The following is a 22,859-nucleotide window of genomic DNA, read 5'->3' on the forward strand; positions in this document are numbered from 1 at the left end:
TGCTAGCTAGCCAACTACGGCTAACTTACAGTCATGTCAAACAGTGCAGCCAGAACAACAACAAAGTAGCTGCATTTGTATTTTTTAAGCTGTTTTCTAGTGACATTTATTTGGATACATCCATAACAATGAGCTAATGATGCACAATTTCACCTGGCATAGAAAATGTGCTCTCTCGTCAGGAGCTAGCCAACAACACAGCAAACACAATCACTTCAAACTGAATCTGGAAAGACTGCAAACTAGCTGCACTTCGTTTTCATTTGACCTCTTTTTTATTGATATTTCTTTGTATAGTATATCCATAAAAATTATGCTGAATCATGATTTCGACTGGCTGAGAAAAGCTGCATGCCTGTCTGTCTCATCCCGACTCCCGACACGTTCATTACTGTGCGACAGCTGGATCGAATTTATACAAATCTCCGCTGTTGAAAACTAAATGTTAGTCTGAAAGCAATGTGAGATAATGTCTAGATACTTTTTATAGTAGAGATCAAGTTTATAAATTGCTTGGCTGGGCTGATGAGACAGTGGATTGCGCAGTCAGATGGAACAGAGTAAATAGGTATTTTAACGTCATACATTTAGCTGGTGGTAACTTGTGGAATAGACACCTGCTGGAATGCAGTTTCAACCAATCGGCATTTAGGATTAGACCCAACCATTGTATAAACAAACATAAACAACAGCAATGTATTGGCTACAGAAAGAGTGTAAAATCATACAGTAGCTAAACAGGTTCCAACAATCAATCTTACCAAGGGATCATATAAATGTGGTCGGCTCTTTGCTCAACTCCACTTTGAAGAATGACTGCAAACAAAAAGGTCAAATTCCCTGATCCCCCATTTTTAATTAACCTGTCCATGTGAGGTTCATCCACAACCTTATTGTGTTCCACTAGGTCTTTTATGTGAGATCGGCCGCTATAGAGGGAAAAGAGGAGAGGACAGGCGAGATAGAGTGAAATATTGTGAGGGATACTAATCTACCATCCATCTCATATTCTAATGTATCCATTATGCTCTAAAAAGAGGCTACTCGTCTATTCATTTTATGAGGCATTTACAAAAAAGATGACACTGCAAGAGGTTCACATTGTGATTAAAACTCTTTGAATTAGACCTTCAATCATCACTTACAATTGTGTATAAAGTACACAGAAATGCACTTCCGATGCCTAATCCGATTGGACTCTATAAAATTAAGTGAAAAGATTGATTTACTCATTTCTAACAATGGTGCTCGCCGTTAAATTGAGAAATTGATTAGTCAACATGTTGAAAGCGTGTATATCATGCTCTCATTCACAAATCACAACATGAAAATGGTTTAAGAATAATGTCCATTAACTCACAAGCTTATTTCTCCATCCACAACAAATACATTTTCAACTTTACTGTTAGGCCTGTTAGTAAACACAAAGGCAAAACTAGAAATTCTCCCAGTGAGTTTGATGCTCTGCTACTGGATAATAACTGTACTGGTGTTAGGGCTGACCCCATTTAGTCGACTGGTCGATTGTTTGGTTAATAGGCTGTTGGTCGACCGAGATGTCTTTAGTCGAGCAGTAGCAAAAAATGATAATACTTTAATGGTGTACAAGACACCTGTTTGATTTGCGCCTGTCTGGGTGGACTAATCCATTGTGGAGGCCATGGAGATTGCTACTGAAATTGCATATGGTTCACAGGAGGTTGGTGGAATCAGTGGAATGGTATCAAATACATCAAACACATGGTTTCCAGGTGTTTGATACCATTCCATTTGCTCCGTTACGGCTATTATTATGAGCCGCTCCTCCCCTCAGCAGCCTCCACTGATATGGTTATATTACGTAAGAACAATGGTGCAACACTAATAAAAAATTATGTTATTTTATAACAAATGCACTTTCTCCTGCGTTGGATAGTGGTCGCAGTCTGCGGTTCTGAAACATCAGTGCGCTGTTGAATTAGCGTCTTTTCCTAGACCATGTTGCTATGAACCAGCATACTGTGCCTTGCAAAAGTATTTATCCCCCATGGCGTTTTTCCTATTTTGTTACATTACAACCTGTAATTTGAATGGATTTTTATTTGGATTTCATGTAATGGACATACACAAAATAGTCGAAATTGATGAAGTGAAATGAAAAAAATAACTTTTTCAAAATTAAAAAATAAATTAAAAAATAGAAAAGTGGTGTGTGCATAGGTATTCACCCCCTTTGCTATGAAGCCCCTAATAAGATCTGGTGCAACCAATTACCTTCAAAAGTCACATAAATTGTTAAATAAAGTCCACCTGTGTGCAATCTAAGTGTCACATGATCTGTCACATGATCTTAGTATATATACGCCTGTTCTGAAAGGCCCCAGAGTCTGCAACACCACTAAGCAAGGGGCACCACCAAGCAAGCGGCACCATAAATACCAAGGAGCTCTTCAAACAGGTCAGGGAAAAAGTTGTGGAGAAGTACAAATAAGGGTTGGGTTATAAAAACAAATATCCGAAACTTTGAACATCCCACGGAGCACCATTAAATCCATTATTAAAAATGGAAAGAATATGGCACCACAACAAACCTGCCAAGAGAGGGACGCCCACCAAAACTCACAGACCAGGCAAGGAGGCATAAATCAGAGGCAACAAAGAGACTAGAGATAACCCTGAAGGAGCTGCAAAGCTCCACAGCGGAGATTGGAGTATCTGTCCATAGGACCACTTTAAGCCGTACACTCCACAGAGCTGGGCTTTACGGAAGAGTGGCCAGAAAAAAAGCCATTGCTTAAAGAAAAAAATAAGCAAACACATTTGGTGTTCGCCAAAAGGCATGTGGTAGACTCCCCAAACATAGGAAAGAAGGTACTCTGGTCAGATGAGACTAAAATGGAGCTTTTTGCCCATCAAGGAAAACACTATGTCTGGCGCAAACCCAACACCTCTCATCCCCCTGAGATCACTATCCCCACAGTGAAGCATGGTGGTGGCAGCATCATGGTGTGGAGATGTTTTTCATCGGCAGGGACTGGGAAACTGGTCAGAATTGAAGGAAGGATGGATGGAGCTAAATACAGGGAAATTCTTGAGGGAAACCTGTTTCAGTCTTCCAGAAATTTGAGGGTGGATGTTCACTTTCCAGCAGGACAATGACCCTAAGCATACTGCTAAAGCAACACTCGAGTGGTGGGGAAACATTTAAATGTCTTTGAATGGCCTAGTCAAAGCCCCGACCTCAATTCAATTGAGAATTTGTGGTATGACTCAAAGATTGCTGTACACCAGCGGAACCCATCCAACTTGAAGGAGCTGGAGCAGTTTTGCCTTGAAGAATGGGCAAAAATCCCAGTGGCTAGATGTGCCAAGCTTATAGAGATATACCCCAAGAGACAAGCTGATGTAATTGTTGCAAAAGGTGGCTCTGCAAAGTATTGACTTTGGGGGGGTGAATAGTTATGCATGCTCAAGTTCTGTTTTTTTATGTCTCATTTCTTGTTTGTTTCACAATAAAAAATATTTTGTATCTTCAAAGTGGTAGGAGTGTTGTGTAAATCAAATGATACAAACCCCCCAAAAATCTATTTTAATTCCAGGATGTAGGGCAAACAAATAGGGAAAATGCCAAGGGGGTGAATACTTTCGCTAGCCACTGTATTGGTGTTGAGAACAATGTGGCGGAGGCAGCAGCAGAGTTAGGAGACAGGAAAACAGCACTTGCCCTAATTGTCTAAGAAAAGTGAGGAGAGAGGAAACCCCAACTTAATTAAGATTGTAATCAATAGCCTAACTGTTAAATGTGCCTGGCTTTATAAATCATCCAAATATACTGTATCTACAGAAATAAGACAGATTCTGCTTTTGTTTGAGTGTTTGTTTAATAGCCTACTGATTCCATGCCTCAGCCTTAGGTAACCACAACATGTTGGATAAAAAATGTACAGTTCAAAAGTTTAGTGTCACTTAGAAATGTCCTTATTTTTGAAAGAAAAGCACATTTTTGCCCATTAAAATAGCATCAAATTGATCAGAAATACAGTGTAGACATTGCTAATGTTGCAAATTACCATTGTAGCTGAAAACGGCTGTTTTTATGGAATATCTACGTAGACGTACAGAGGCCTATTATCAGCAACCATCACTCCTGTGTTCCAATGGCACGTTGTGTTAGCTTATCCAAGTTTATAATTTTAAAAGGCTAATTGATCATTTTTGAATGGTAGTGTAAATGTTGCAATTCTTCAGCCATTCCTGAACTTAAGACCAAAAACAAGCTACATTTGAACACTACCAAAACAAATGATCTATTTATCGTGGGAAAATCTGAAGAGCTGGGATGGTTGTATCCCCATATATATATATATATATAAACATTCTATTGGTTGCAAGAATTTTGTATAATCATTTAAATTGAAAAACTCCGTTTTGAATCCAGCGTTGTTTTATGTCAGTTCATAAACCATGTGCCATTGAATCGGTACATCGAAAATCTCTTCCCAACTATTTTGCAATCTATACGGCACACCTGTCAATGTTTTGATCCTTAAAGGAAACTGGTATACTTTTTTATTTATCACAATTTTCTTTAGCCAATTTTGGTCTTTAATGCAGATCTGACAGACAAGTTCCTTACTTTCTCCCCCTTCCACTTGCCTCTGCTTTTTTTGCAGTAATACTGCAATTAGTTGGTTGTGATTTTGAGTAGAGCAGACATTTCCACATATTTTTATTAGCTGCATGTGTAAAATAACTCCACCAGTCCTATTTATGATATAATTTACAAAGATTATACTTTATTTTATCTAAAAGTATTTTTTATATATATTTGAGTTCAACCATAACATTTGTTGCAATAGTTGTTATTTTCCAGTGAATTACACTGAAATTGCAACTAACTTTCTATGGCTTGTTTTAAAAATAGCAATATTTTGGAGATTATTTCATTTTCAAATAACCGAAAGTGAGAAGTTGTAATATGAATAAAGAGAAAAAGGCCATTCTTGATCATGGGGTGAGACATCCTTAGTAATTTGCTAGAGAACCAGTTCGGATTTAAGTATAACTTTTGAATGGCTGAAGCCTTTAGTGACTGTTCTAATGCTTTAATATCGAATCATTTCTGCCCTCCAAATTCATATTCATTATATAACTAGGCCCGTTTAATTCCAAATAAAATTGATTTTTTTCTCTCTCATATAATTTAAAAAAACAAGTCACTAGGCGTAGGCAAGGCAACAAGCAAGTAGGTCAACTGGGATATGACTAAGAGTCAATCGGGGGGATTTTTCCACAAATAGACAGGTATTTTACTTTCCACGGTAGCAAGATCTAACGGTCTATAAAAATGTATTGTAATTAGATAATTACTTTCTTTCGGGATATGAAAACCGAGTATTAATGATGAACTACACGGTAATGTAAAAGTTAAAAAAAATTGTGATCCAATACATAATACAGTACACTTGTCATAATTTGGTTGTAATCCAGAGAGGTTAGAAAAAGTATCTAGATCATCTATGAGGCTGTGGAGGCATCCAAATTGTGTATTTAAAAGAAAACATGAACCATCAGCATACAACTATTGTTGGATCTGATTATAATTGCTAACATTTCAATGGCCATAATAAATAGATATGCCGATAGTGGACAACCTTGTTTAACTCCTCTTGACATTTTAAAACTTTCTGAGAAGTAGCCATTATTTACCATTTTACACCTAGGGTTACTACACATAACTTTATCCCATTTCATAAGAGATTCTCCAAAATTGAAATATTCCAGGCATTTATATATAAATTCCAGTCGTACTTCATCAAAAGCCATTTCAAAGTCTGAATGTTCTGTTGCTAGTGTTGTTTACATTGTTCCAAACGGTCAGAAAAGTTATGTTGTATTCTAACAGCACCTGTTGGCACACACAATATGCACGAAGCGCTTGCTCCTTACCTTCTTTTTCTTGATCTCCAGTATTTTCCACAACAATTCAAATGTATTCCACACATCCGACTTCCCCTCGAAGCAACCAGTAAACATTCCCCTGTTTTGAGTTTGTCACTTCCTCTATATCCATTTTGCTGTCACATGTGTTAGGAGTTTGTTAAAACCAATTAATTGATGTGATTATGATATACTATAAGTCAGACCCTATTGGTCATCTGCATGTGATGCATACATGTGTCAAGTAAGGAGAGCAAGTGTTGAGGGATTATGAATTTTTTCCTAAACAAATGAGGGATTTCGGTAACAGAACTTTTCAGTCAGAAATGGCAGTAATTATGTTGTAGCTTCAGCAACATGGACAGCGCAATAAAGACTGTTGAAGTTCAGTGGTGGTGAGAGCAGCAGGGAGGAGAGACAACGGGTGCTAGTCACACAGTCACTCGCTGTCATTTTTTTGAACACAGCCCAGCAAGTCTGAGCACAATCAAATCAATGGCGGTCGGCCTCCTTCTAGTCATTTGTGTGTCTTAATTATTTAATCAAACAGTGTTCCTAAAGCATCAGACAAGCTCAGTGCATATAGTTGATTTGATTAAAACACATAGGATGTGTGTATATATGGAAAAATACACAGGCGACTCTCGGTCGACCAAGATGTTTTTTAGTCGGGGACAGCCCTACTGGGTGTGCATTCACTATTGCTTTGATGTCCCTTGTCAATGTAAATTATATTTAGATTTCAAAAACAAGGAAGCTGTGCTTTTGTTCCTTTTCATAATGTAATATAACAATATATGCCATTTACCAGACACTTTTATCCAAAGCGACTAACGGTCACCCTTGTATACATTTTACTATAGTAAAGTATGTTATATGAATATGTTAACTCCACAGACTCACAAGATCTCATGTAACAGGTGTAGTTAAGTTATCCCTAAAGGATACCATTATCAAGGATGTCCAAATGGATACAATTGCCTACACTGAGTATACAAGGTGAAAGCTATGATCCCTTATTGTTGTCGCTTGTTAAATCCACTTCAATCAGTGTAAATGAAGGGGAGGAGACAGGTTAAAGCCTTGAGACAATTGAGACATGGATTGTGTATGTGTGCCATTCAGAGGGTGAACGGGCAAGACAAAACATTTACAGTAAGTGCCTTTGAACAGGGTATGGTAGTAGGTGCCAGGTGCACCGGTTTCCTGTGTGAATCAAAAATAGTCCACCACCCAAAGGGCATCCAGCCAACTTGACACAACTGTGGGAAGCATTGGAGCCAACATGGGCCAGCATCCCTGTGGAACGCTTTCGACACCTTGTAGAATCCATGCCCCAATTGAGGCTGTTCTGAGGGCAAAGGGGGGGTGCAACTCAATATTAGGAAAGTGTTCCTAATGTTTGGTATACTCAGTGTATATTCCTACTGTATGTGAAGGCTCCAACTTGTGGCAAAACTAAATTCCTTTATTAAGTGCTCCTGCACTTATGTGTACATGATTACTTCTTAGCCGCTGCATGAGTGCTCATTGCTCAACCCCTATTACCCAGACCATACTATACATCATGAACCATGGTTATGATAAATGTGCCCTCCATCCAAGAACCAAAACAAACAGTCAGCTAAACATCGCTTCCAACACATAATTCCATCTGAGCAAGTCTATTGACCAAACTAATAAACAAAAAATAGCACCTGAGAAAATAACCATCTCTCTCTCTGAGTGGTTGGGGAAAGGAGCCCCACCCTGTTCACAACACTGAGATCAAAAACAAACTCCCTCCAAGGAGCCTGGGCAAATACACACGCTCCAACCAACAGAGACAAACAACAACAATGTCAGAGGATCTACTGGGAGACTGGGCTATTAAACAACAACAATGTCAGAGGATCTACTGGGAGACTGGGCTATTGAACAGCAGCTTTAACACAAACAAGGTTGAGAATATGTGTGTGTGTGTAACAGAAAAAAATATATATAGAGAGAGAGATAGAGAGAGCGAAGAGAGAAAATAATTCCCCCATTCTCAGGTCATCTGAGTCATCGAGGTAACAAAAGTCACCCTCATCATCTATTCGTCTACTATGTTTTTTGGACAAACCACATCTGTACTATTTCATTTAGGTTAACGCCTTTCCTTTCAATATGCAATATTGTATGTTTCAACTCAACATTCAAGGGACTCTAGTCATGAATCTAGGTTAACAAAGCTATTATCTACAAAGGTAATGTGTCCTCATGAGAAGCTCTAAATCCTCAAGGCCCTCCACAATCACCAGCCTTGAGCACCATGGTTATGTTTCAGCCTACTGTAAGCCTAGTGAAGGGGGAGCTGTAAACCATCCACAGTTATTCTTTTGATAACTGTTTCAATGAGGGAGAGATCCTATTTGACCCAGTAAATCAAACTAGTAGTCAAGATCTTGACTAGTCTGTCCATCAAATATCTTCATGTGTAACATCTTCACTTGACGTAGCTCTCCATCTCAGACATTGTCAAATGTATGGCTAATAATGAGACAACAATTTACATTTTTACAGTACTGCCCAAATGGTCCATCCAGGTACATTGTGGTCTACCACAGCGAGGGATATAGGACAATGATCCTGTTCTACTGTCTTCCACTGGTACGTTACAGAGACAAAATATTTGTCACAGTAACCTCCAGACTTTCATCTGTGTTCATCAGAGTAATTGATCCTCTCCTAGAGAGCAGTGTATCTGATAATTACAGCTCCCCTATTACCACCCAGCTGGTAAATACATATCAAATAAATAAGCAACAACCAGTCAATTAAGAGCAGCATGTTTTAATCAGGGTTCTAAACCATGTTTTAAGTACTAACATCTAATGCAGAAGAAGACTAGACAAAAAGGGGACGTTCAACTTCAAAGTGAAGTTACATCAGTTTCGTTTACTTAGAACATTTCAATGTGCATAATTTTGCTCAATCGTTAAAAACATGCTCTGATAAGGTAATTAATATTCACCTCTAATTAAAGGTGTTTTAATTGTGAACACGGTGCCAGGAAACATGGGAATAACAGTGTTGTTCAATCTCAAAGTAGTAGTTCAAATAAAACAGGTCCTTTTCTTGAGAGGAGAGATGGAGAGCAAGAGAGAACATTGTTTAATTCAAAGGCAGAGAGAAAGAGTGCTTTAACAAACTGTCAACAAAATCTGCATTGCTGCTCTCCCTGTCTGCATACACTCTCCCCTGTCTCTCCTCAAGCCCACAGTGCTGCCGGCTCAGATCTGAGTACTCTAATGGCTTATCACATCGTGAGCGGCAGGGCTAAGCTGGAGCGATGCGCCTAAAACATGATCAAAGCACAGAAACTTTCCGCCCAGCACTGGTGATGGAAGAGCAGGCCCTGCCATATTATGTTTCTTGTCAGGGAGAGGCTGCCAAGTGAGAATACACCAAAGACGCCAAGGCTGAGGCTGGCTCCCATAGAGGTGCTCTGCTCCCTAGGCCTTAATGCACATGTAGTGAGAAATACTATGGCAACATACAACTAGTGTTTCTGGTGTTCTGAAGGAGGCATTACTGCTTATGTTTGGGTGTTGTTAATTCTCACTGACAGGCAGCATAGCAGATCCCAGAGTAGTGAGGAAGCATCAGTATGATGAGAAGGACTGTTGTCCAATAGGCAAAGACCTTAAGGTGAAGGCAAGAGACCTCGTACATACACGTGCCTACACGTACAAACGCACACACACACATACACACAGGCCAGCTGAGAGAAACAGGTGTAGAGGTCTCGCCTGGCAGCTGAACACAGAATGTAGCATATGGCTGGGCCCCTGATGTCTGCCTGAAACTGTTTGCTGCTTAGGCCTACCTGTGAAACACCCAGAAGGGAGGGCAGGTATCTCCAAGCAAAGTTGGAGATATTTTGCTGGGGAAATTGTCCCCCCAAAAATCTGAATTTCAGTAAATAGTGCATTCTTACAAAAACATGGGCAAGACAAAATTAGCTTGTGCTTCAAATACCAAAATAGGGTTCAGTACATTTGCCAGCCCAGAAAATTATATGAGTATATAGTCAAGTTCCACCTTTGTCCACTTCAAAACAGCCCATCTCAACTGGCTCAGCAGCGATTCTAAAGACTCAAGTTCCATATAGGCCACATGGTGACAAGTCAGCATGATCCAGCCACTGGTATAGAGAGCATGCCTCAGGTCCAACGTATCTGGACCTTGAAACCTGCACAGAGAAAAAGGGCATATGTGTCTCTCCCAAGCATTCAGTCATTGAGAAGAGCAGCAAGCAGGGACCAAGGCCACCACTCAACAGGGAAAACAGTCATAGGAGAACCTTCACCTGGAGAAGTGTCTCTACACTCTTAGAAAAAAAGGTTCCAAAATGGCTCTTCGGCTGTCCCCATAGGAGAACCCTTTTTTATTTCAGGTAGAACTAGGCTTGGGCGGATTACCATATATTCCGTATACCTGGGTATTTGGAAAAAAACACGGGAAAGTTTTTAATATTGTCAATACCGTTGAAACTATTTCTTAAGTTCTAATCTGTAGTCAACTTGTGCAAGACGTTAGGAGATAAAGCAGATTGCGTTCTTCATTTCACCTGTCACATCATTTTACACTATGAAGCTTACCATAGTTCCCCAGAAAAGTTGAGTCAGTCACGTGTTTGTTTGTAAATAGCACAACGGGAGAAAGCGGGAGTCCAGCTGGGTATTTGATTTAACTTGCTAGTTAGCTGAGACGGGGCATCATATAGTGTTAGCTTTCTACCGTGTTTGAGAAGCCAAAGCGCTTTGGAGTAGTTATCTGTACAGCTGCCACTGCTGCTATCTTGATTTCCTTGCTTTTATTTTTTCTCCTCTCTGTTCTCGGCCCGTCAACTCCTCCCCAATATTCTCCGAGCAGAGCAGGCAGGGCCGTTGCCCTAGCGACTCCAGTGTCTCTCATTCACATTTGCTTGTAAATGTCCAAACTCACCAAAAACCACATTCGGTAGCTACTACCTATACTTCTATAACTTTATGAGCTGGATTGCCTGTCTTTGCAATTACGGTAGTTTATTTTTTATTTGTGCTCATTAGCATATTTCGCTAGCAGCCTCTATTGAAATTCGCTAGAAGTTTGTGCTAACGTTTTGTTAACATTCTGGTAATAGACGCCCAATAGGACATTTTTTGCGTTTTTAGCACCCCTTTGTGTACTACGAAAGTAATACCGTAAATCACAGGATGGGAGAAGGGCAGTATAACGATATGAAAAATCGGGATTTTGCCCAACTCTTGGTAGAACCCTCTGTGTAAAGGGTTCTACCTGGAACCCAAAAGGGTTTTACCTGGAACCAAAAGAGTTCTACTTGGAACCAATAAGGGTTCTTCAAAGGGGACAGCTGAAGAACCCTTTTAGGTTCAAGATAGGTAAGAGTGTAGACTCATTACCAGCCAAGAAGCCTGGGAATAAGGAAATGTGCCACCACAGCACACATCAGTGCGCATATTACATGAAATACTTCACATTGGCTATGAATGCATATCATCAATTGTGACCACTACAACCTGCATGGAAAACACAAAGGTACATAGTGCAGTGTAACAGAACATTACAGAAACATCTAGATCTGTTCAGTAATGAGAAATTAAGAGAATATCTCTGGATATCAGAGGGGGCATACTTTGGTGTTTTTAAAAGTCACATTCCTAGAAAGTCTCACCACTGGGAGCAGTGTTGTGAGGTTCCCTCCCTTAATAACCTCTTGACGCTAGGGGTCAGATTTTTCCCAAGGTAAACGGACTATTTCTCAGGTCCAGATCGTAGAATATGCATATAATTTACAGATTAGGATAGAAAACACTCCAAAGTTTCCAAAATTGTCAAAATATTGTCTGTGAGTATAACAAAACTGATTCTGCAGGCGAAAACCTGAGAAAATCTAACCCGGAAGTGATTTTATTTTTAATCTGTGTTTCCTGGCCCGTCTTTCTTCCATTTAAAGGGGTATCAACCAGATTCCTTTTCAAATGGCTTCCTCAGGCTGTGACCAGGCTTTAGACATAGTTTCAGGCTTTTATTTTGAAAAATGAGCAAGATTTTTCAAAACTAGTCAGGTGTCCTGCGCGCGTGAGTTCCTGCGCGCGTGAGAGGGGTAGCTCTCCATTTTCTATCTCTCTTTTATTGAATAGGTTACGGTCCGGTTGAAATATTATCGATTATGTTTGTTAAAAACAACCTGAGGATTGATTATAAAAAACATTTGACATGTTTCTACGAACATTATGGATACTTTTTGGATTTTTCGTCGAACGGAACGAGGCTTTGGTTTTCTGAACATAACACCAACCCAAATGGCGTTTTTTTGTTATAAAAGTAATATTTATCGAACAAAAATAACATTTGTTGTGTAACTGGGCGTCTCGTGAGTGCAATCAATTGAGTGAGTGCAATCAATTGATTGATACACTCACAAAAGCTTGGATTGCTTTCGCTGCAAAGCATATTTTCAAAATCTGACACGATAGGTGGATTAACAACAAGCTAAGCTGTGTTTTGGTATATTTCACTTGTGATTGCATGATTATAAATATTTTAAATAATATTTTTGAAATCTGATACGTTTGGGAATTTTCTTCTGCCTTTCAGGACCGGAACGAGGCTGTAGTTTTCTGAACATAACGCGCAACCCAAATGGCGTTTTTTTGTTATAAAAGTTATATTTATCGAACAAAAATAACATTTATTGTATAACTAGGAGTCTCGTGAGTGCAAACATCCGAAGATTATCAAAGGTAAGCAATTCATTTTATTGCTTTTCTGACTTTCGTGACCATGCTAATTTGGGGCTAGCTGTTGTAGCATTGATTGATACACTCACAAAAGCTTGGATTGCTTTCGCTGCAAAGCATATTTTCAAAATCTGACACGATAGGTGGATTATCAACAAGCTGTGTTTTGGTATATTTAACTTGTGATTGCATGATTATAAATATTTTTTGTAATATTTTGCGCCCTGCAATTCAGCGGTTGTTTAGGAAAATTATCCCGCTAAAGGGATCCGTAGCGCAGAGAAGTTAACCTGTGTGGCACCTGACTGTGGACCCCTGGATCAAGGAGAAACCCACCCAAGGGTCTGATCCCACCTCAGTTCATCTGTCAACCCCACAGCTGGCAGAAAGGGATCTGTGACAATCGGGCCAATTCAGCACATAATCTGAGTCCTATTCCAATCAGCCCAGGTCTGCAGCTGATGGGTCGGACATGGATATGCTGGCCTGAGCTCTGGCCTGGGGGGCACATCTCCATTCTCCACTATGGAAGAGGTATACTACAGTATGCCCACCAGACGGTCACTTTGGATTGGAACCATGACAATTGTAACCAATGCATTAATGGTCCAGAAAGGTTGGCAGAGAGGTTTGGAACTCTCTTTCTTATCGGTCTAATATTAACTAATTTACCGCCTGGTGTTGTTACCAGGCAGGCTAAAACTCCATCCCAGCAAAACATGCTACAATTTCAGGTGGCCTTGCCTCCCGAGTGGCGCAGCGGTCTAAGGCACTGCAGTGCTTGAGGCGTCACTACAGATCCGGGTTGGATCCCGGGCTGTGTCACACCCAACCGCGACCAGGAGACCCTTATGGCGTTTGGGGAGTGTTTGGCCAGCCGGGATTTCCTTGTCCCATCGCGCTCTAGCGACTCCTGTGGCGGGCCGGACACATGCACGCTGTCACGGTAGCCAGTTGTACGGTGTTTTCTCCGACACATTGGTGCGACTGGCTTCCAGGTTAAGCCAGCAGAGTGTCAAGACGCAGTGCAGCTTGGCAGGGTCGTGTGTCGGAGGATGCATAGCTCAACCTTCACCTCTCCCGAGTCCGTACAGGAGTTGCAGTGATGGGACAAGACTGTAACTACCAATTGGATACCACGAAATTGGGGGGAGAAAAATGTATTATAATAATACAAACAAAATATCTGCCGGTCTTTTCAAACAGCTCTTACACTAAAAGGGCATTATCATAGTTTCACAGTATTACTCCAACCTCATAGTGTGGAAATATATATAAAACACAGGAAAATCACATTTTTGACTGCACTGGGCCTTAAAAAACTGATGCAATCCTAGCAATCTTTAAATATATCTCACATCTCAGATGCCCATCGAGGTTTGACTAGGCTAGTCAGCGCTACAGCAAAATGTGTGAAAAAAATCAGCAATGACAATGTACATATTTTAATATATATGAGAGGTGTTGAGATTTGCACTGGCATTTGCTTTCTTTATGAGTAAATTAAGCCTGAAAGTAAGGTTTCACTCAGTCATTACGCTCTCTACTCCTACACACACCTGCGAAGTTTTCACATCTCAATGCAAACCGACACTACTACAGAGAGAGTAGTTTTCAGCCGTAGACACATTGAAACGGCTCTTTCATTAATATTCTTCCATTCTAGTATGTAAGTGAACTGATTTTTTTAAATCTCCTTTTAATTGATTATTGATGATAAGCAAGTGAAACAACATAATTGTCTCAGTTGGGCATCTACCAAAACAAAATAATAGAGGAGCCTGTATGATGTTCAGCAGTGTTTCCCAAACCAGGGTTCGCCTGGTTGCAAAAGAAACTCTGAAAATGTGTTGCTTGGTTCATAGAACCACAGTTACATGAGTAACCTCCGATATCAGCTAAATGCGATTGAGACAAACAGAGCGGTTTCTGTTTTCTTCCTACATATATGGCTCTACAGTGTTTCCTCTGGAAAATTGTGTAGCAGTGGGGGGGGGAAAGGTCGCAGGGAGGGGGCGGGTGCGGTTGAAGGGGAGGTCCTGCCCCTCTTTTTTGGGGGGATTCCGGGGTCCCCCCAAAATGTTTATGTAGAAGGGCTGAAAAGCTCAGTTCTGTTGACTTTTTAAAAGGACATTCTATTCCAAAATGAATGAAAATAAAATATTGCTGACACCATCTAAAATATAATTTCCACCTCCAGAAATTAGCCCAATAACATATTATTATTAGTTTAAATTATGTTAACATATTGGACCATGCAATTTCCTATGTATGGTCCATATTATCAGGTATCCTATTAGCAATAAGCATTATCACCTGTAGCCCAACTAATGGAGCATAGTGGCTATAAATAAATAGGCTGAAGCATGGGGTTGCCTATCTGCATTTACCCTATTGGTCTAATCATTAGCTAGATCCCAAATGTAATCTTTTAACTAGTTAGCATCCTATTGATGAATTTTATGTCTCCAAAAACGTGCATAAATACAGCGAATATAAGGTAGGCCTACATTAGGGTAACTTGGGATAACCTGCCACCCGGTGTAACATGCCCCCTGCCTGTACTTCTCACAGAAACCACTTAATGTTGCCACTACTCTTGCTCAACAAAAAATGTAATCCATCTCAAGACCTTTTTTTTATGTCACTCCCCAATTACCATTGAACGCAATGATGGTGTTCTTTTCTACAGATGATCATACACAATTATTGCTTGATGATCTTCTGAACTTCCCAATACCTTTCCAATACATTTTAGTCACTTCAAACCATACTTCCTTCAGATTGAAGATCTGTCAGACTTATTTGTAATTGACTGCCATAGCCCCAAATATTTTTTTTTAACATTGGCTGTTGATACCATGAAATTATTTTGAGGTAGGGTGGCATTTTACCCCAAGTTACCCTACAATTGACCCATGTTACATTTAGCCCCACTGTCCCCTATGCACTCACAGCAAATTGCAAAGCAGTAAAGTGCTTATCCATGACCCTGCTAAAAACTCTGGGTTTAAAATGGTGCAGTTCGAGCATATTTAGGAGTTGAGAAATAAATAAAGTAGGAATGGAAAGCTGTGATTGCCCTCTTTTTAACTTATGCCTTTAAAACTGCTGTTTTTCTTCACGATTGCAAGAATTATTGTGGATTGACTGCTTGTCAGAATGCATGTTTCACTCCCTATGGCACTCGTAACTTGAATGCGCCTCGAGAGGAATATTTATCTCGCATAGAACACACAACAAGCCGACTAGGTAAATAGATAAACTATTCTACTATGGGGTTGCCAGATTTTTCTAATCATTACTTGTTTTGTTTAGCATGGTGGCAATGATTTTGCAGTGGCGCAGCGCCAGAGTTAAATGACTGCAGCTTAAACACTGTGGCTCTAACTTTTGAACGGTTTAAACTATAAGCTATTATGACCCTTGGAACAAGTATGTCTTCTGTTTCCCTCTAAAATGCTCAAAAGCTGCGCATGACTCGTTAGAACAGAGTGGACAGGACTGGAACCAAAACAGCCTGGGGGAAAAATAACATTATCATTTAAAGCAATGATGGTGTTCTTTTCTACACAGATGATCATACACAATTATTGCTTGATGATCTTCTGAACTTCCCAATACCTTTCTAATACGTTTTAGTCACTTCAAACCATACTTCCTTCAGATTGAAGTACTGTCAGACTTATTTGTAATAGACTACCATAGCCCCAAATACAAAATGTAACATTGGCTGTTGATTCCATCCCTTTTTGTATATGGTGGAGTTTTGATTTTGATTTTTATATATTAAAATGCGGTCACAGGACAAAAACGATTGGTAACCCCTGATGTACAGTATAACATGAAATATTAGGGCTGAGAATTGCCAAGGACCTCATGATACGATATTATCACAATACTTAGTTGCCAATATGATATGTACTGTGATTCTCACGATTCTGATGATTATATGTCTATTGCAATTTAATACTGCAATTTTATTGCGATTCAATGTTCCAAACATATTGCTCGCCATGTCTGCTGCAGAAGGACAAGAGAGAGCCATGAGGAAACAAGTTTTGATCAGTCATGGAAATAAAAGTGCTAAAAACATGTTGGCTCACCATTTAAAAAGAAGATAGAGAACAAGTTAGAGATGGAGAAATACCGGAGTTCTGACACAGGTATAGCCGACAAGCACTAGCTAACGTTAACTACCTAGCAAAATGAGAATCTATACTTGGAGTCATAGAAACAATATAATATAGTCAAAAGGGATACTACAAAAAAAATCATCACTATGAAATATACATGAAAATGATATACAAACTAAACTGGCAACTGGTAACAAAATAGCAGCTAATGACTTCCCAAAAAATCAATGCAGTGAAAAAAAAATGTGTGAAATAAACTAAATTCATATGTCCTGTCTAAAATACCTCCTTTTTATATCTACAATTTTGTTAAACTAAAGCCAACCAACTTCTTTCTTTATCATGCAACGATAATCAATTAATTATGAATAATTAATTGATAGTAATTGCACACTTCCTTTCTTTCCCCGTTACCAGTGACATTTTGTCAACCTTCCTCCCTTTATTAAGGACAGATGACAGAGGAAGACATTAATTAATGGTTGGCTGAGTTAATGGCTGTCCTGAGCGTGTGCAGTCTCCATGGAGACAGAGGAGTCGTTCCGAGCTCACCTAAAGCCGTCCACTCCCTGACCAATGGCCTGGCAGCCTGGCATGGAGAGCACAGTGTGCCAGGGGCACGGCGCAGAGAGGCAACAGCTGCCTGGGCACGCCACAGGGGGTGGGACACACTAACCTTTACCCTGCAAATATTGTCCTGCTTCCCTTTGTTAGCCATTCCATTAGAATGCAATAGCATACTAATAAATACTGTTGGTCTACTTGTCACAGTTGTGCTACTTAGCATCCCACTATTCATTCTCTAAGCCTGTCCTGTACATTTAAGACCAATCTTAATGTGAAAATGTGTGAGTCACATGAGAAATTCATGGTGTGAATGTTCCGACAGTGAGATGATGATAAATACACAATTAAATACACAAGATACATAGGGGAAGTTATTCATAAGTGGTACCACTTTCAATTATTGTAATCTGTATTAAGCATTAATTACAAGATAAATCAAGCAAATACCCTAATACCAGTCCTAGTCTGGAAACTCTACGTAGTGTGAAACCTCATTCCCACATTGGGACAAAAATAACTATTATTATCATTGAGCGAGGGCACAGTCAGTTTACAGGCACTCCATACCCAGCACTGGTCATTTCAGTGTGTGTTCACAAATAGTGAGCCCTCAGATGAAAGAGCAAGCCCGTCCACTCCGGGATGGGAATCCTCCTCAGACTGATTGCATGAGTGGCTAATTTACTATCTCACCAAGTTAGCCACAACTCTCCAAAAAGAGGACCCAAAACAAATGCCTGTGTATGTATTGAAGAGGCCAAACTGAAAATATGGACTTTTGAAAACACAAAAGAACATTACGGATTGAATTGGAATTCAATGAGGCTAAGTAATAACACTGCATAAGACTAGCCTGTCTCAATTGTAATATTTTTTTTACCTGCTTTTTTCAGTTGCAATAAGGGGCAGAGAAAGTACTGTAGTTTGATCTGGTGTAAAGCAGTCTGAGAGGACATGGTTAGTGTGTTCCTGTCATACTTGTCGTGGGTGGAAGAATCAGCAGGAGAACAAAGGCTGGGGCTCTCTGGACACTGGCTGTGTTAAACACCAGAGCAGGAAAGTTGCAAAGAAAGTTCACCCTGTGCTTTTTAAACCTGGGTCAGCATTTGCAAAGGTTCATTTCTGCATAAGTGAGCACACAAACCCCAGTGCCTGTTCAAATAGTCTGCAGCTCTCTCTCAGGCAGATCATGACAACAGCCCAGCAGCAGCACTGTTTGATCTTCAATGTTTTCCTTAATCTGGGTTGTCAAGGTTCGCTTGTTGGAGGCTGTTTACTTTACTTCTCCTACAAAAGTTTTTTTTTCTTCCTCAGACAATGACTAATCCAAAGACCAACGAAGAGGGAGCTCTGCCAATGATAGATGTTAAAGCTGCAGTTGCCTTTTATTTTTTAGATAGTTTTAGCTCCAATGGTGCCAGCTGCAGATTCGGTTCAGATTCTTTATTAATATCTAACTGTTGTGTGCTTGTTGTGTTCCCTTTTAGCTTAGGGAAACAATCATGCTCAGTATATTTCTACAATTATTCAAGAATTATAATACACCCTGTCTGCAAGTTATAGTTTGTAGGCCTAGTTATTTTATTTGCAATAATGATGATTTTATATAGTAAAAAAAAATAATGAGTAAATAATAGAATATAATACAAAATAGTATAATAACTGAAGACACTTAAAAAATACATGACATTAAGTGCAAACAAAATAAAGTTTTAATTTATCTACGTTAGTTCATTACATTTAATTACCTAATTATGTTTTGTTAAGAGATCAAAATACTATAGTAGATAGGGTATTTGTTGTATAGAAAACATAAGTCATTTATCAGTTCATGTTCTAATTTCACCATGCCAGAAGGTGATGGGCCTCTAATGCAGTGGAATATCTTCTTGCAAATAAAGATGCATAGCCTAATCTACTACAACCTAAACCCAATCAAGAAAGTGTTGTCAAACTTTTAGCCTCCAGCCACTAACAAGTCAACAAAGTGGGATAGTACTTGTAGCGAATAATAAAAGTCTAGAAAATATGCTTAGAGATGCTTAGAGTATAAAACCAGTATTCAATACAATTGTAGTTCACTATAATGACGTTATAATAATATTATAACATTATTATAGTGATTTGCAATTATGAGAGTAGTCTACAGACATGCAAGTGCTACAGTAACTACCAAATCTTGGTACATATTTGGTTATATCAATGCACATGATTGAACTATCAAAAGTATTGCTTCCCACTCTGTAATCATAAGAAATAATGTGTCAAAATGTGAATCTACAGTGAGTCTGGTCAGTCTTGAAGAGTTTGCGGAAGGTACCACGTGGGGAAAAGCACCTTATCCCTGATTTTGGTCCAAAGAAATCACCGCACTAAACTTCCTCTCTCCATTCAATAAACTCACGTTGAGTTACAAAGTGTATACACGGAGTATACCAAGAGCATGGTTTCACAAAGTATTACTTGCACTTCTTACTTGATCTTCTGTTAAAGGATATTTACCCGGGATCACAAACATGAGAAAATAAGTGAGCAACTACCGACCTAACTTCTAGAAAAGTAGCAAATGCAGTGTCTCTTCTAATGCTGTATCACTGAGCCTTTCGAAGAGTATACACGGTTTGCAGCGCATAGCACAAAACATCGAACAGTATTTCAGCTCTCATGTCATATTATTGGTGTTGTTTATTAGTTTATTTCGCCATAGAAACCATTCTAAAAAAAACATTGGCAAACAAAGACAAACTCCATGTGAGCAAACTGAAATAGTAGAATCAATGTCTAACGAGACAACATTATAATACGATAAACTTACCCAATCGACAATGGTAGGTGCACGCAGTAGACAATTCTGTGCTAGAGATAATGAACTGTACACGCGATCTTGTGTACCAAGTAAGCATGCAATATTCACACTGTAAATACTACCAACATTACTCCGCTTGGGGGACTAACTTTAACTGTGAGGATACATCTCTGCTGCATTCACGGAGAGCACTGTTACCCGTAAAATAATCTAGACTTCACGCCACGTTCTGTCTCGAATACGAGAGCGAGCTCTTTCTAATGTTATTACATTTTAATTCGCAGTGAAAGAAAAAATTATCGCGAATATGGATGTTATTTTCTGATGTTCCAAATCCGTGACGTCATATCCACCTGCTGGGTAAACAACATTCATTGTAGATCTTCACAGAATTTTGACAGAAGTCATATATTCGTTACCACTTACAATACACAGTAGTAGCCAATTCAAATGATGCATGCAATTTTGGTGAGAGATGTAATGATGCATTAGTTTTAGCAGAAAGGCTCGACACCAACGGCTTGTCATGAAGTAAAAATGTCTAGATGTAAGCTATCTAATTACAATTGATGCAGAAAGTTTTCTTTTCTTTTTTCTGCACTTTGTCCAATGGAAGGAAGGAGTTCGAGAGGTTAAAGTTCGATAGAGGGACAAACTAGACTCCTATGTCTCAGCCTTAACTTTGTTGGAAAACATGTTTTTGTCCCAGACTAATAAGATATATATTAATTTAACTTCGCTTATAGCATGTGCGTGGCGACACTCCACAACACAAACTATATAGCTATATTTTTGTAAATTGTTGCGTTATACATTCACTTCACTAACTCCTTCCCCTATATTATAAAGTGCATTATTAGTTACTTCAAAACATATGTTATAAGCCTGTAATAACTGCCTTCAGCGACCTGCCTGTGAAAATGGAATGTTCCCCCGTTTCAGCTCGATTTACTGTCACTGAAGGACTTAAGACATTATGGCAGTAATTAAAATGTCTGTCATTTGCCCCCTACAGAAGAGAATTATCATGGGTCGGTCCAATAGCCCAGTTAACACTTGTTGAAAAGCAACATTAATTTAACCTCAATAGAAAATATTTTAAGTCTCTTTGTCCTTGATCAAGGTCTGCAAAGCACCGTTGATTTCTTTACAAAAGACAGTAAATTTATCATGGCTGCATCTAGGTGGCACAACATGGCTGATGGGTTTTCTTAGAAACGCTGTTTCTTTGGTGTAGAGCGCCACCCACTGACAGCAGTTGAAGCCGTTACTGTCTTCTTACTCCTCATATGATAAAACAGTAAACAGTGAATTATCACTTTAATAACCAAATATCTAAGTTGTTAGTCACACAAAATGTTACATTCTCATGTAGACATCAAGTCTATGCCTGTATAGGCCATTCCTTAAATGATAGAGCTCTCTGCACCTGAAAGTCACATTGGAGTTTAACAATCCTGAAAAAACACAAAGCTATATAGTAAAGAGTACTGGTGACATAGTAGAGGCGTATTGTTATCACATCTGGTCACAGTGGATATTCTGCTAGTAAAGAAGTAACAAGCAGCCACACTGCGTTGGAGAGACACCTCAAACCTGGCATGGTTAGCATGACCAGACCACAGGGTTGTGTTCAATAGTCCTCTGCTCTTCTCTCATACAGCCACAGAAACATGCATTTTTACATTTAAGTCATTTAGCAGACACTCTTATCCAGAGCGACTTACAAATTGGAAAGTTCATACATATTCATCCTGGTCCCCCCGTGGGAATTGAACCCACAACCCTGGCGTTGCAAGCGCCATGCTCTACTAACTGAGCCACACGGGACCATATGCAAGCGTGGGATTTGTGTTTGGTCCATGTGAAGTCCAACAACCGCAGTCAGACAGGGTGTAAAATTAGAAATAAACTTTTGTCAATGAAGAAAACATACAACAGACAAGATTATGTGTAACAAAAATACAGTACTTTACACCCAAAATACAAACAAAAAGAATACATAGAATAATATCTATGGATACCCCTTAATACTGGGGAATAGGGAAATGAACTATTCCAACATAGGATATTATAAATAAAAAGATAAGGGAGGAATCATAGATTAAGTTAATTCAAATTCACACAAAAGCACATCTTGCACTGGAAATTAATATTGATCCTGAAAACAAAAGCGGTTTGATCAATCAGACAATGTTTATGGTGAAATTAATCTAGTTTTGAAATTGATTGTCACATGCACTTACCTATTTTCCACACTATGGGCATGATATAACTCTGCCCACAGATTGATGTATAGCTCTATGCATAGAGTTGATCAGGCTGTTGATTGTGAACTGTGGAATGTTGTCCCACTTCTTGTCAATGGCTGTGCGAAGTTGCTGGATATTGACGGGAAGTGGAACACGCTGTTGTACATATCAATCCAGAGTATCCCAAACATGCTTAATTATTTTATACATATATATACACTGCTCAAAAAAAATAAAGGGAACACTTAAACAACACAATGTAACTCCAAGTCAATCACACTTCTGTGAAATCAAACTGTCCACTTAGGAAGCAACACTGATTGACAATAAATTTCACATGCTGTTGTGCAAATGGAATGGACAACAGGTGGAAATTATAGGCAATTAGCAAGACACCCCCAATAAAGGA

At 39.3% G+C, this 22,859-nt stretch overlaps 1 protein-coding gene across 6 annotated transcripts in view; it reads right to left on the reverse strand.

Annotated features, from left to right (window-relative positions):
* Nucleotides 1–20,703, reverse strand: part of LOC129851127 (forkhead box protein P1-B-like) — a 246,278-nt gene extending 225,575 nt beyond the window's left edge. For 4 of the 6 annotated variants that reach the window (XM_055917423.1, XM_055917428.1, XM_055917427.1 and 1 more), the window contains exon 1: nt 20,208–20,702. The gene's annotated coding sequence lies outside the window, so the exon portion shown is untranslated. Of the gene's footprint in view, nt 1–20,207 lie in introns of all 6 variants that reach the window. The other 2 variants (XM_055917425.1, XM_055917426.1) reach the window with 2 other exon arrangements.
* Between the last annotated feature and the right edge of the window lie 2,156 nt (nt 20,704–22,859).

This window comes from Salvelinus fontinalis, chromosome 3 (assembly GCF_029448725.1).
Source record: "Salvelinus fontinalis isolate EN_2023a chromosome 3, ASM2944872v1, whole genome shotgun sequence".
NCBI classification, from domain to species: domain Eukaryota; kingdom Metazoa; phylum Chordata; class Actinopteri; order Salmoniformes; family Salmonidae; genus Salvelinus; species Salvelinus fontinalis.